General features: G+C 47.2%; 1 protein-coding gene across 5 annotated transcripts in view; it reads right to left on the bottom strand.

Annotated features, from left to right (window-relative positions):
- The window catches only part of Pip4k2a (phosphatidylinositol-5-phosphate 4-kinase type 2 alpha), a 178080-nt gene that overhangs the window by 36789 nt on the left and 127224 nt on the right, over positions 1-14067 (bottom strand). The window lies entirely within an intron of this gene.

Genomic DNA, 14067 nt, shown 5'->3' with positions numbered 1-14067 from the left:
GCGTGGAGGAAGGCAAGGATGAGAGGCTGTCCTCGACCTCCACATGTGCTCTGTGGTTACACATATCTACAGTCACGTGTGTGGGCATGCTTAAGTTCTCTCTCTCTCTCTCTCTCTCTCTCTCTCTCTCTCTCTCTCTCTCTCTCTCTCTCTCAAAGGAAGTGAACTGAACCCCAGCCTGTATTTGACTCATATCCTTCTTCACCTCTGACCTCTTGACCAACTTCCTTTTCCTTGTCTTCCATTCATTCTGAACTTCCTTCCCCGCTAAAGTTTGCCCTCTACCTCTTGAGGGCATGTTCTCTCACTAAGACCATCGATGCCTCGTGGGCCGGTAAATGTGACGATAGATGCTTCTCAGTCCTTCCCATGGAGCATGGGACTTTCAAGGTCTCTGCTGCCTGATTTCAACTTGGCTTTGTAGATACCTATCTGGTTTCTCTCTCTTGGTTCTCTCCTTTTTTTTAACTTGTTGGCCAATTCTTCCTCCACCATGTGCCTTGTACATGTGGGGTTTGTGCGGAGCTTTGACCCAAATCACCCTTCCCATCTTCTCATTCTGCACTGTAGGTACCTCATCTCCCTGACTTCACTCTCTGCATCCTAACAGGTCCCCAGCTTAGCATTTTCAGTCAACAATCATCTTCCGAGTTTTACTCACATAGGATTCAACTCAGTCAGTGTAGCATCTCTGCACAATGTAGGCTCCATGAAGGGACCACTGTCTCTATTGTGTTCATTATCAAATCCCCAACACTTGTCCTTAGCATGTAAAGAGCACTTATAAATAAATAAATACATTGAGCAAACTCAGAAAACACCACAAGAAGCTGGAGAGGTAGCTCAGTGGTTAAGAGTGTTTGCTGCTCTTCCAGAGGACGCAAGTTTGATTCCCAGCACCCACATACCATTTCATAATTATCTGTAATTGCAGTTTCAGGGGCTCAGACACCCTCTTTTGGCTCTGTGCACAGGGTGCAAAGACAGATATGAAGACGAAACATCCATACGCTTATAAACAAAGAAAGAAAAGAAGGGGGTTGGGGATTTAGCTCAGTGGTAGAGCTCTTGCCTAGCAAGCACAAGGCCCTAGGTTTGGTCCTCAGCTCTGGGGCGGGGGGGGGGGGGGGGGAAGAAAAAAAGGAAGGCAGGAAGGCAAGAAGGAAGGAAGGAAGGAAGGAAGGAAGGAAGGAAGGAAGGAAGGAAGGAAGGAAGGAAGGAACTGACCCAAGGTAGATCTTACAAAGACTCTACAGTGTAGACCTCCCACCGCTTTGTTCACAATCATATGAGGACTCTCAGATCTCAGAAGTCTGGATGATCCGGAGTTTGAAAGCAGAACGAAAAGTACAATTTGATTTACAATGGGGGGAAGGGCCCAGGAGTTCTCACGATGTCATCATAAATGAAGTACATCACACACACAAGGAAAAGGCAGGTATGTGTCTGTGGTGGAATATTTTTAACAATGTAAAGGTGTGTGACTTTTGTTTATGTTGTGAAATATTACTGTACCAATGTAAAGGTGTGCTGCATTTGTTTAATGATGTGAAGATGAGTTGCTGTGCCTGCCTACGGTACCTGACTGGTCTAATAAAAAGCTGAACATCCAACAGCTAGGCAGTAGAGGGATAGTGGGGGCCGGCGGGAAAGAGAATAAGTAGGAGGGACATAAATCTAGGCTCCAGAGGGAGGAGGGGAGAACGAGGGAGAAAGAGAAGGAGACACGGGGGGACGAGCCAGGCAGACAGCTGTCAGCCAGATGCGGAAGTGGTGGAATGTAGGACACAGAATGACGGAAAGGTAAAAAGGCCGGAGGCGAAACTTAGGTGAAGAGAGAAACAGGTTAATTTACGTCATAAGAGCTGGTGGGAGAAGCCTAAACTAAGGCGGAGCATTCATAATTAATAATGAGTCTCTGGGTCATCATCTAGGGGCTGGCCGTCCGAGAAAGCCTGCCACGTGTGTCAGCCATAAAAAGATAAAAGGGTCCCGGTCTCACCTCCTCTTGCTGTGGCAGGAGCAACTTAAGGGAGGAAGAGTTGAGTCGGCTCACAATTCCAGGTTACAGTCCATCACTGCAGGGAGGTCAGTGCAGCAGGGGCCGGAAGTGACCACTGCAGCAGGGGCCGGAAGTGACCGCTCACATCACACCCAGGTTACAGTCCATCACTGCAGGGGGGGTCAGTGCAGCAGGGGCCGGAAGTGACCACTGCAGCAGGGGCCGGAAGTGACCACTGCAGCAGGGGCCGGAAGTGACCGCTCACATCACACCCAGGTTACAGTCCATCACTGCAGGGGGGTCAGTGCAGCAGGGGCCGGAAGTGACCACTGCAGCAGGGGCCGGAAGTGACTACTGCAGCAGGGACAGGAAGTGACCACTGCAGCAGGGGCGGGAAGTGACCACTGCAGCAGGGGCCGGAAGTGACCGCTCACATCACACCCAGGTTACAGTCCATCACTGCAGGGAGGTCGGTGCAGCAGGGGCCGGAAGCGACTACGCACATCACACCCAGACTAAAGCAGAGAGCACTGGGTGTACGCACGCACGCACGCACGCACGCACGCACACCAGCCCTCAGCTCACTTTCTCCACAATTCAGGATCCCTTGCCCAGGGAATGGTGTCACCCACACTGGGTGATTCTTCCCACGATGAGGTCCTTCACTGAGACTGCCTTCCGGGTGATCCCAGACTGTGTCAAGCTGACAACGGAAACTCACCACCACTGAGGTATCACAAATCAACTGTCTAAGAATATGACAAGGGCTATCACATGGTTAACCTGGGGGTGGCTCTGGGAAGGGCTACAGTTCACTTGCTACAGGGCTACATTGTTGCTGAGGAAAACCTCCCAGCATCCTCTCCTTCTGTGCATACTAGGTATCACAGGAAGGATACAAGAGCCAGGAAAGGCAGCTGAGTCACAGCCTCACAGATACAAATGTGTCACCAAGTGAGTCAGTAATAATATTTGATGACTTATACAGAATTCATACTGGACAGTCTCCCAACTTCCCCAAGTATCTATGAACTTACAAAGATGGCGAATGGTGACCTTTCAAGCCGCAGGACGACAGGGGAGATCCACAGGTGCCTCCTTCCCCTCTCCATTCCTGCTGTTTTCACACTGACTAGGAAAGGAAACTTTGGTCCTCCACGGGAACCAGGGAGAAACCTGGTGCTTTTGAGCTGCCCTGTGCAAGCTGGGTGTGGTGATACATATGTTTAATCGCAGGACCAGGGAGGCTGAGGTGAGCAGATTCAAAGTCAGTTTGGGCTACACAGTGAGACCATGCCTCACAAAAAAACAATGCTCTCTGCTCAAGAATGTGAATGTAAGGAAAGAGGGTCCCAGATAACTGAGAAACAAAATGCAGAGGATGAGAAGACTCAGGAGGGCAGGAATAAGGGAGGAAATTCAAGGAGGGAGGACCTCCAAAAGAACCAGGGGGGTTCCCCTAAAATGCTCTCAGTGAAACTGTTATGCACAGACATAGTATTTTATCATGTGTGTGCCATGTGCGCCCGAGCGCATGCCTGTGTGTGCCCGTTATGGGAGTATGCATGCCAGGGCATGTATGTGGAGAGCAACCCTGGGGGCCAGACCCCACCTCCCACCTTGAGACAGGATCTCTTGTTCACCACTGGGCACCAGGCTAGCTGGCCCTGGAGCTCCTGAGGGCTCTCCCATCTCCACCTTCCATCTCGCCAGGATTACAGACAGAGAAGCACTTTCCCGTCTGGTTTTCATGGGCTCCAAGGATCCCAGCTCGGGTCCACAAGCTTTCATAGCAAGCACTTTGCCAATGAGACATTTTCCTAGTTCAGGAATGGTTACATTTTAAACACGATTCGGGAGATCCCTGTTTCAAGGAATCTCTGTAAAAATCATTTCCAAAAATGAATCATGCTGCATATGTGTGCAAGGTAAGGCAATGTTTTACAGACATAAAATATTTGTAATTTACTGCTACATTCTCCTACTTTTAAGTCACAACTCTGAGAGCTTCCCTTTTAAGATCGTAAAGATCACAGGTGAATTAGGAAAATAATTTGTTCAAATACTTCAAGAACAAGAAGCAAGTGTACCAGGGTACCACAACATTATGATTTTTCTTTAATATTTATTGTCTGGTGCCATTAAAAAAAAAGAGCCCAAACATCTTTAGCATCCAATCATTTCTTACCACTGCTGACAGGTACAAGGCAATCTGAGGAACCTTTGCTTTCTCTCTTCTCCATGCTTAATTTCCAGACTACAAGAATAGAACAGTAATCAGGCATGTAGTGGTGCATACCTGTAATTTCAACCCTGGGGAGGTGGAACCATGGTGACCTTGAGTTTGAGGTTAGCATGAGCTATATCCTGAGATCTGCCTTAGGGGGAAAAAAAATAGGAACAGTAGCTGTTTACTCCTCAGCTGGTCTTTAAGTTGCTGGTACAAATATTTATCTAATTTTCAGTCACTGTATTATGGATGAGCAAGCCTCCCCAACTGGCCAAAGGGCACAATTAACCTGGGTGTTCCTACGTGTTGTACCAATGTATCAGTTTACCAAATCCACATGTTCAGAGCCCTCACATAGCCTGTATCAGTTTACCAAATCCACATGTTCAGAGCCCTCACACAGCCTGGTAGGTGTCTTTTTTAGAGGGCCAAAGTCTCATGACTCCTATCCTGGGACCCTCTGAGTTCCCAAGGTAGAGTCAGCTGCAAACTGATCATGACTGAGCTTTCCACAGCATGTGGCAGACCACAGTTTACTCTCTCAGGCAGGACAGGGGCCATCGACACAAAGGCTGAGGCTGCTCCCAGCTGCTTCTGGAAGCTAGCATTCTCCTGGAGGCATTCCTTTCGGAACCCAATGCTAACCATTCTGGGCTCCCAGCATCACCAAGCTCTTTTGGAACAGCAAGGAAGCCCTGTCTGGCCCCTGAATGAACCCATGACCTGGGCTTTCATCTGTACAGATGCTGAATAATGGCTCCCAAATTTTAACAAGTGAACTTGCTATCTATTCTTGATGGCTAATTCAGTCACTGTTATTCTTGGGGTCTGATTCCATATTCTCAATAGGAAATCACTGCATTAGCTATGCTTGCATTAAAATCACTTTCATTAAGCACTGTTTACCCCATGTTACTTACCTGCCTGCATTATACATTATGTCATGGTTTCTGTTTCTTTCCTAGAGTGTCCTCAGAAACTTTTTTTTTTTACATGCAGCCAGTATGCCTGGCTATAACTGGTGTTTCTAATATAAGCAACTTGTCCAGGCCCAGTGTTGGGGTCCAGCCCTGACCCGTCGAAGGGCCTCTTGAAGAGGGGGGGAAGTGAGGCATTGAGAAATGAGAAATGCTAGATACGAAATATAGAAGTAGACTAAAAAAAAAAAAAAAGATGGAGACCAGGAGAGTTTCAGGAAGGCCCTGAGTCAATACCCAGCAGCCTAGAGTTTAATTAATTAATTTGTTTGTTTGTTTTGGTTTTTTGAGACAAGGTTTCTCTGTGTAGCTTTAGTGCCTGTCCTGGATCTCGCTCTGTAGACCAGGCTGGCCTCGAACTCAGAGAGATCCGCCTGGCTCTGCCTCCCAAGTGCTGAGATTAAAGGCGTGCGCCACCACCCAGCTTTCAAGTTTATTTCTAATGGGCTTTTTATATACTAGCAAGGGGAGTGGCAAAAGACCTCCCCCTTTCAGTATCAAAGCACAATGTACAACCAAGCCTAGACCCTTCAAAACACCTGGTAACCAAGCCCCACGGCAAAGCATCTTGTGATGAGGCCTTGAAGTACAAGACACCTGGTAACCATGCCTTTGCACCCTATGATGCAGCCTTGGAGAGCAACATCAACTCTGACGCTCTGACCTTGAGTCAAACCACAAGTTGGAATCTTTGTGGGCTCCCACAGCACCTGCTGCTCAAAAGTTTATGTATACATGATGTCACAGCGTCATCAACAGAGACAGATTGCCTCTTCTTTTGTTTCTCAGAATTAACTATGGGCTTATTGGAACTTCAATGCATTGAAGAAATGACGTGCTGGAAGCAGACTTGCAAAATATATGGATGTCATAGCCTCAAGATCACAGCTCCCCTCGCTGAATAACAAAGATTATGAATTCCTTATCTGTTGCTTGTCTCATGCAAAGTGAATACCATTCAAAGATCCACAGCCTCTGGAAGGTTCCAGCAGAGAGGGCTCTAAGTGATGTGTGAACTGGCTTTCAAATGGCTGTTACCATCCTTTCACTTAAAAAAAAAAAAAAAAAAGAGGCTTGAACTGAGAGTTTCACGTGACATCAAATTAACACTGCATTGTAAAGTCTTGTTTCACTTAATGTTTTTGAAGATTACATTATCTGTAATCCTTACTGTGCTTGTGGCTATGTTTTCTTTTAAAGGACTTGTTTTTATTTAGGTGTACATGGGTTTGTCTGTTTTAGCATCAGTCACTTGTGTGTGTGTGTGTGCCTTCAGAAGACAGAAAAGGGTGTTGGATACCCTGGAGCTGGAGTTATTGGCAGTGGTGAGCTGCCAGACATGGGTTGTGGGAACCAAACCCAGGTCCTCAGGAAGAGCAGGAAGCCCTCTTAATCACTGAGCCACTACCCACACCCCCACCCCCACCCCCACACCAGAGAGTTGAGAAGGAGTAGCAGGAGGAGGGGGGGAGGGAGTAAGGGAGAGAGAGAGAGAGAGACTTTTAGAATAAACAACTAAATAAAAGTTTCCTTGAGTTCCTGGCTTGGGATAACAAACAGCCTGTCCATTAATACAATTTAGTTTGGTTTTAAATGCTTTTGGAGTATGGAAACAGAACAAAAGGACAACTACATTTAATTTTATAAAAAACGAAGCTCTTTCCCGCCCCCTCCACGCCCACCCCATGGTGCTGGGCTACAGCCTAGAGCCTTGTGCATGCTAGGCAAGTGCTCCACCACTAGGCTGCAGGCCCAGCATTCCAGCTTTTCTTAAGCTCAAGAAAGTCTGGCTTAAAAGGAATCAATATTCCCCTAGTGTGTTATGTATGGCTCAAGGCAATTCTTCCCCATGCAGTGTAGTTGAAGACAAAAGGCTGGACCCCTGGTTTACAGTAGTTCTTAGAGCTGTGGTGATACACAGGACGTGCACATCAAATGCTGAGGCTCCTCATTCTCTGTGCAATACTAAAACAAGTAGAACCCACACAGAGCATCCCCATTAAAAATGGAAGAACTCTGGCTCGGGGTAGAGTGCGTGGTAGGGCACCTGCCTGATGCCCTAGTTTCCACCTCCAGAACGGCAGGAAAGAAGAAAGAAGGAAGAGAAGGAGCAAGAGGAAGAAGTAGGGAGTTTGAGAACGATCCCATGAAGTGCTTTCTATAATCAATGGTGTCTACTGACAAGGACAAGTGGAACTGATGGCCCTAATGGGAAGCTTGGCTGGTGTTTGGTCCTCTGGGCCTTGAGCGGCTACAACTGAGGGCAGGGGGCAAAAACAAAACAAAACAAAAACAAACAAACAAAAAAACTGCAGCAGACGTCCCCAGAAGCAGTTGCAGCACTGGTACCCCCGAAGAGGGGGTAAGGTAGGGAGAGGGCATTGGACAGAACCCAACACAGGGAATTCAGTGATGGAGAAGGGGCCTCAGGACCTCTATTCTCAGCTGCAACCCTTGAAGGGAGCTAACAAAGCCCTGGTAGGGGAGTCCCTGTCTCCTCCTCCGCCAGTGACAAACTTTGGAAGCAGTTTCCCTAAATCAAGTCCCAAGGCTTTCTAGAGAGTAAGTAAGCAGAAGCGAGCTCCGAGAGACCGGCAGACACACGGGAAAGCCGGTGTGGTGGCGCAGAGGGAGAAGCGATGTACAGGTGCCCTCAGGGATGGCCCTGCCACTCTGCTCTGGTCATGTTTTCCCACCACAGCTCCCTCTGGGTCTACGTCACCCAACAGGGCATCTAGCCGTGCGGGCGCTTCAGGGGTCATCTCAATGGCGCCCCACCAGGTTGCTGAAACACAAAGCTGGGCGGTGGTGTGATTTTTCTCTCTCCGGACAATCTTGCCTCTCTCCTCTGTCCCACATGACACTGATCCCCAGTCAACACTCTGACCCCCAAGTCCAGGTCTGTATTGGTCTTGGTTAGTCACTGCTTAAGCCAGCAGACTGGAGGGTCAGGAAACTCAGGTCTCTCTCAGGGACTTCAAGGGTTGGCCTATCAACAGCGCACCACAAACATCTTAAACATCAGATGTTTTAAAGAAACAAAGAGGCCTGGAGGAGTAGCTCACACCTCCAATCCCAGCAATTCGGGTGGTTGGGAGTGGCCAACGCAGGATTACCATATGCTTAAAGCCAGCCTGAGTTACACACTGAGACTATGTCTCCAAAATCCAAGACAAAAAGAATAAGCACGTAACAAAAAGCTGATGTGTTCCAACACTGAGCTACATTCCCAGCCTCATTTTTGCACGCCTTTCCGACACTGCTTAGCAAAACAGCTGATAAGTAACCAATATTTGTAAGACCGGAGAGTGTTAGAGCCAACGGAGAGTTGAAGAAAAGTGTATTTACAAAAGCCTTATTTCCCCAAATATACAAAAGAGAAAATCAAACAGAAGACTCAGGTTTGCTCTGTATAATACGACTTCCCCACTGGTCTGAGGCAGGATGCTGTCCTTAGCAGAGTGGCCTAAGGAAGACAAGGTCAGCACTGGAACTGGACCTCCTTGGGCCTGGTGGTTTAAACCTCCATCAGTCTGCATCAGCACCACCTGCTACTGGAACCACGCCTCCTAGTGGACTAACAGAGTCAATGACCAAATAGCACATGACTTCAAGGGTGGGACGCAAGAAGTTAAGGATAAGGATGGTACTTAACTATCTTAATCAATCACTTATATAGTACTTATTCACCAGACACAGTCCTGAACATGACTCAACTATGAATTTACCTAATTAGCACAACTCGCAACATTGTTTTATTATATTTATTTTGTGTATTTGGGTGGGTGTACATGTATGTGTAGGTTAGAAGGCAACTTGGGGGAGCCAGTCTTCTCCTTCCATATGTGGCTCCCAGGAATCGAACTCAGGCTGGCAGGACTGGTAGCCGATGCCTTTCCCTGCTGAGCCATCTTACTAGCCCTAACGAGCCAAGTCTTGAACGAAAGGTACTGCTATCCCAATTTAATAGACTAACAAGTAGGTGCCGAGGTAAGTCAGTCACCCAAGGTCTCATCACTGGTTAGGACAAAGGCAGTGTGTGGAGGTGGCTGGCTGAGCCAAATTCCCATCCTGCACGCCCTCCCCCACCTCACACTGGTGAGGGGTGGCTGGTCAGAGAACACCACTAGGAAGAGTGTAGATAGGAAGCAGTGTCTCCCGAGGCCGGCCTCTTGGAAGTCTCAGGCCCAGAAAACGTGATGATTGCACTCAACCCCTCATTACTGGAGACCCACTTTACACAGGGACAGTGTTAGGGACAGGGTAAGTAAGAGCAAGTAAAAGGACATCCATGGGAAGGCCTCAGCAAAACCCATTGTTTTGTATGCTAGCCTAAAAATGTTCACTAAGCAGAGACAGAAGCGTATGAGTTCTGAGCAAACCAGAACAGAACGAAAATGGCATCCCCTGTGTCCTGGCCGGTTTTAGGTCAACCTGACACAAGCTAGAGTCATCTGAAAGGAGGGAACCTCATCGAGAAAAATGCCTCCATGAGACCCAGCTGTAGGGCATTTTCTTAATTAGTGATTGATGGGTGAGGGCCCAGCCCATTGTGGGGTAGTGCCATCCCTGGGCTGGTCTTGGGTTCTATAAGAAAGCAGGGCCGGGCGGTGGTGGCGCACGCCTTTAATTCCAGCACTCGGGAGGCAGAGGCAGGCGGATCTCTGTGAGTTCCAGGAAAGGCACAAAGCTACACAGAGAAACTCTGTCTTGAAAAAAAAAAAAAAAAGCAGGCTGAGCAAGCCATTAGGAGCAAGCCAGTAAGCAGCACCCCTCCACGTCCTCTGCGTCAGCTCCTGCCTCCAGGCTCCTGCCTTGTTTGAGTTCTGTCCTGACTTCCTTCAGTGATGAACAGCGCTGTGGAAGTGTGAACCAAATAATCCCTTTCTTCCTCAGGTTTCTTTGGTTACGGTGTTTCATCCAGCAACAGAAATCCTAACTAAAAGAAGCTGGTACGAGGCAGTGGGGTATTGCTGTGATGGACCTGATCATGTTGCTTTGTAGAAGGATTTTGGAACTTTGGGCTAAAAAAAAATTTGAATGTTGGGAGCTCAGTGAGCTGGCCTGTAGGAGCTTGGAAGGTAAGAACTTTGAGAGCAGTTCAAACAATGGAGGCCCAGCTTGTGAAGTTCAGAGGGAAGTTTAAAGACTCTAACGGGGCCATTGGTTATTCTGAATTAAGATGCTGAGGTCTGGTTAACTAGTGCTGAAGAATTAATTAGCCGTGGTTAACAAGAGCCCGGCAACCGTGAAGTGAAATCTTGGCATAACTGGGACAATTGATGCTGGCTAGCTGGAGCTGAGAAATTAGTGGTGACTGAGAAGAGACCAGCATCAGTGAGGTGAAATCTTCTGGAAAGCGTTTCCTCAGGGTCAACATACAGAAGCTCTGTTCTAGAACTAGCCGAGGTTGTATCTCAAGCTGGCAGCTGAACTTGGTAGTAGTGTAAGAGTCACCCAGGTGGTACTGGTTTTGAAGGCATGAAGGGGTCGTGAAGAACAGCTGAGGCGTGGCACTGTGAGAGGCCAGGAGAGGCCATTGGTGGAGATGCAGCCTCAGTAGCAGTTGAAGGCCCAGGACTGAAGGAAGGGCTCATGCAAAGAAGTTGAGGCTTGGCGCCATGAAGAGAACCTGTGAGAAGCCATTGGTGAAAGTGCAGCCCAGCTGCTGCAAAAGACCCCAGCATTTTGGAGACGCCATGGACTGGCCACCAACAACAGTAGCAGCAGTGGAGTGGAGCCAGTTGGAAAAAGAAAAACTGTGTGTGTGCTGCGGAGGGCAGAGCCAGAGAAGTGACCCAATCCCCAGAGGAGCCCAGATCGTGAGTGAATCCCAGACCCTGGATGCTGAGTTATCCACACTTCTGGAGTTTGGTTTTGGTTTTGCTCTAATTTGATTGTGACTGTGCACTGGTTCTTCCCTCTTGAAGTAAGAAAGTATTCAATTTATTTTTTATTATATAGGAGTTCACAATTGAGACAAAGAATTTTTAAAGAGCTCTTTAAGTTTTAAAGGAGACTTCAGAATTTCAAAGAGACCGAATTTTAAAGTGTTTGAATTTGTGAAAATTATGGGACTTGTAAAGATTGTAAAATGTTACGTTGTGATGTTTACTAATGTGTCATCGTGGGGAAGAACAAAGGGAAGGCTGTATCTTAACAGTGCTGTGTTTGTGTGTCAAGCTGACAAGGGGTCAACTGTCCTGGCTAGTTTTATGTCAAGTTGACACAAGCTGGAGTCATCTGAAGGGAGGAAACCTCAATTGAGAAAATGCCTTGTCTTTGGGTTTTTATTGCTGTGAAGAGACACCATGACCACGGCAACTCTTATAAAGAAAACACTTCATGAGGGTGGCTTGCTTACAGTTTCAGAGGTTCGTTCCATTACCATGATGGGGAGCATGGCGGCATGCAGGCAGATGTGGTGCTGGAGCTGAGAATTCTACATCTACACGAAGGCAACAGGAAGTCAACTGAGACACTGGGTAGTATCCTGAGCATAGGAAACCTTAAAACCTGCCGCACAGTGACACACTTGCTCCAAGAAAGCCATACTCACTCCAACAAAGCCATACTTCCTGATAGTGCTACTCCCTATGAAGATTGTGGGGGCCGATTACAAACTACTACGTGTCCCATAAAATCCAGCTGGCAGGCATTTTCTTAATTAGTAATTGGTGTGAGAGGCTCCAGGACACTGTGGGTGGGGTTTCTCTCTGGACTGGTGGTCCTGGTTCATCATTGCAATAGAAACTCTAACTAAGACACCTTGCAAAGACACCCCTAGAACTACAGATAGGATGCTGGCCACATGGTTTCATACAGTGACATCAAGGTCTGGTACCCACCATATTATCTTCACCGAAGCTTTGTGATAGACATAAAGGGCAGCAGGATATGTTTTTGAAGCCAGACTGGTAGAGGGCAAGGTGACCAGTATGCACAAGCATGCTCACTGAATGTAATGTATATGTTGGTGTGCTTCCAACAGCTACCTTGGTGATTCTTTTATAGAAAGTTCGCGACATTCTTGTGTGTACTGCTGCTGCTGAAAAGATGCCATTTTTAGGGTCTTGTGTCCATACTGTGGGTAACTCCTTATAAAACAACCCTGTCATATCCTGTACCAAGGTCAGCTCTACTTCTTAGCAATGGATTTAATGTTCAGACAGCTGCACAGATGACTCACAGGATGCTTGTCTTAGGGTTTCTACTGCTTTGAAGAAAACACCATGACCAAAAAGCAAGTTAGAGAGGACAGGATTTATTTGGCTTACACTTCAGATCATAGTCAATCGCTGAAGGAAGTCAAGGACAGGAACTCAAGAAGAGCAGGAACCTGGAGGTAGGAGCTGATGCAGAGGCCATGGAGCGTTGCTTACTGGCTTGCTTCACCTGGCTTTGCTCAGCCTGCTTTCTGACAGAACCCAGGAGCACAATGGGTGGGCCCTCCCCCATCAATCACTGATTAAGAAAACACCTTATAGCTGGATCTCATGGAGGCATTTCCTCACCTGAGGCTCCTTACCCTCTGACTTTAGCTTGTGTCAAGTTGACACACCCAACTAGTCAATACAATGCCCTCTGGCTACCAGGTAGCTCAGCTCAAAGTGGTGGCCTTCAAGGTAGCAAGTGTTCTCCTAAAATGCTCTGAGGAACTGATCAGTAAGTTTTAGGCTAGGCTGCAAACAGATTCTTTTCTTTTTATCCACCCTTTCTACTTGCTTTTTAAATTTGTCTTTATTTCTCTGAAGGCGACTTCCAATCTCTTCTGGAACATGGTCATGGGTAAGTGCCCAACTGGATGAGTTCATGAAATGGTACATAGATGAGAGATCTGAGCTCACAGACTGCATAAGCAGGCAGTTCATAACCAGCGAAGGTCTACGCCATCTGACTCCAGTTTAGTGTTCAAATGAACTGTATTAATAATAGTGGTTCTCAGTGATGAGGTGCTTTCAATTTTATCTAAAGCATACAGTGTCTAAGATGGGAAGAAAACACAGATGTTGGCTAAATGTAACTTTCCTGAATAAAGGGCATACCGAAAAGTTAGTTTTGCAGTAGTGGAACAAAAAGAAATCTTAGTACCGTGAGGGATCCTGAAGTGTGTCAGCAACTGTCTTGATGCCCAACGTGATTCCATAACTAACACCGGGGATCTATTCAACTTGTGTGTTAGGCCCCATCAAGTACCCCCAGGAAAACACCTTGTGTTAGTTAGTTCTATTATCAACTCAACATAACCTAAAGTCACTGGGAAGAAAGAATCTCAATGAGGAAGGAGATTGGTCTGTGAGCATCTCTATGGGGGATTGTCTTGATTGTTAATTGGCCTAGCTCACTGTGGGCGAGACCATTCCTTAGGCAGGAGGACCTGAACTACAGAAGAATGAAAGGGGCTGGCTGAGTAAGCAAGCAGCAAGGATGCCTTTATTTCTCTCTAGTCTTGACTGTGGCTATTATGTGACCAGCTGCTTTGAGTCCCTGCCTTAAGTACTCCCTGGGAATGGACTGGTACTGAACTAGAGGAGGAAAGGGTTTGTCTTCTAAGTTGCTGCTGGTTAGGGTGTTTTTATCATGCTAGAACTAGAACACACCTCAAACTGAGATTCTGTAACACTGAGGGATTCACTCTGAGCCCAGGCCTGTCAAGAAGGTCTATTTGCTATTAGAAGAATATATTCTCACCAGTCATAAGATACCATTTTGCTTTGAGTGGTTCCAAGACAAGAGAAGCGTAAAGAGAATGCACGCATGTGACATCCAATTCCAGAAAGGGGAAGCATATGAAACCGTGATGAGCTGGAATTCAGGTGGTTCAAAGCCAGTGTCTTTGCCCTCACAGGGATTACCTG

Source organism: Peromyscus maniculatus, chromosome 5, assembly GCF_049852395.1.
Source record: "Peromyscus maniculatus bairdii isolate BWxNUB_F1_BW_parent chromosome 5, HU_Pman_BW_mat_3.1, whole genome shotgun sequence".
NCBI lineage: Eukaryota > Metazoa > Chordata > Mammalia > Rodentia > Cricetidae > Peromyscus > Peromyscus maniculatus.
This window is presented reverse-complemented; position numbering and strand designations above follow the sequence as displayed.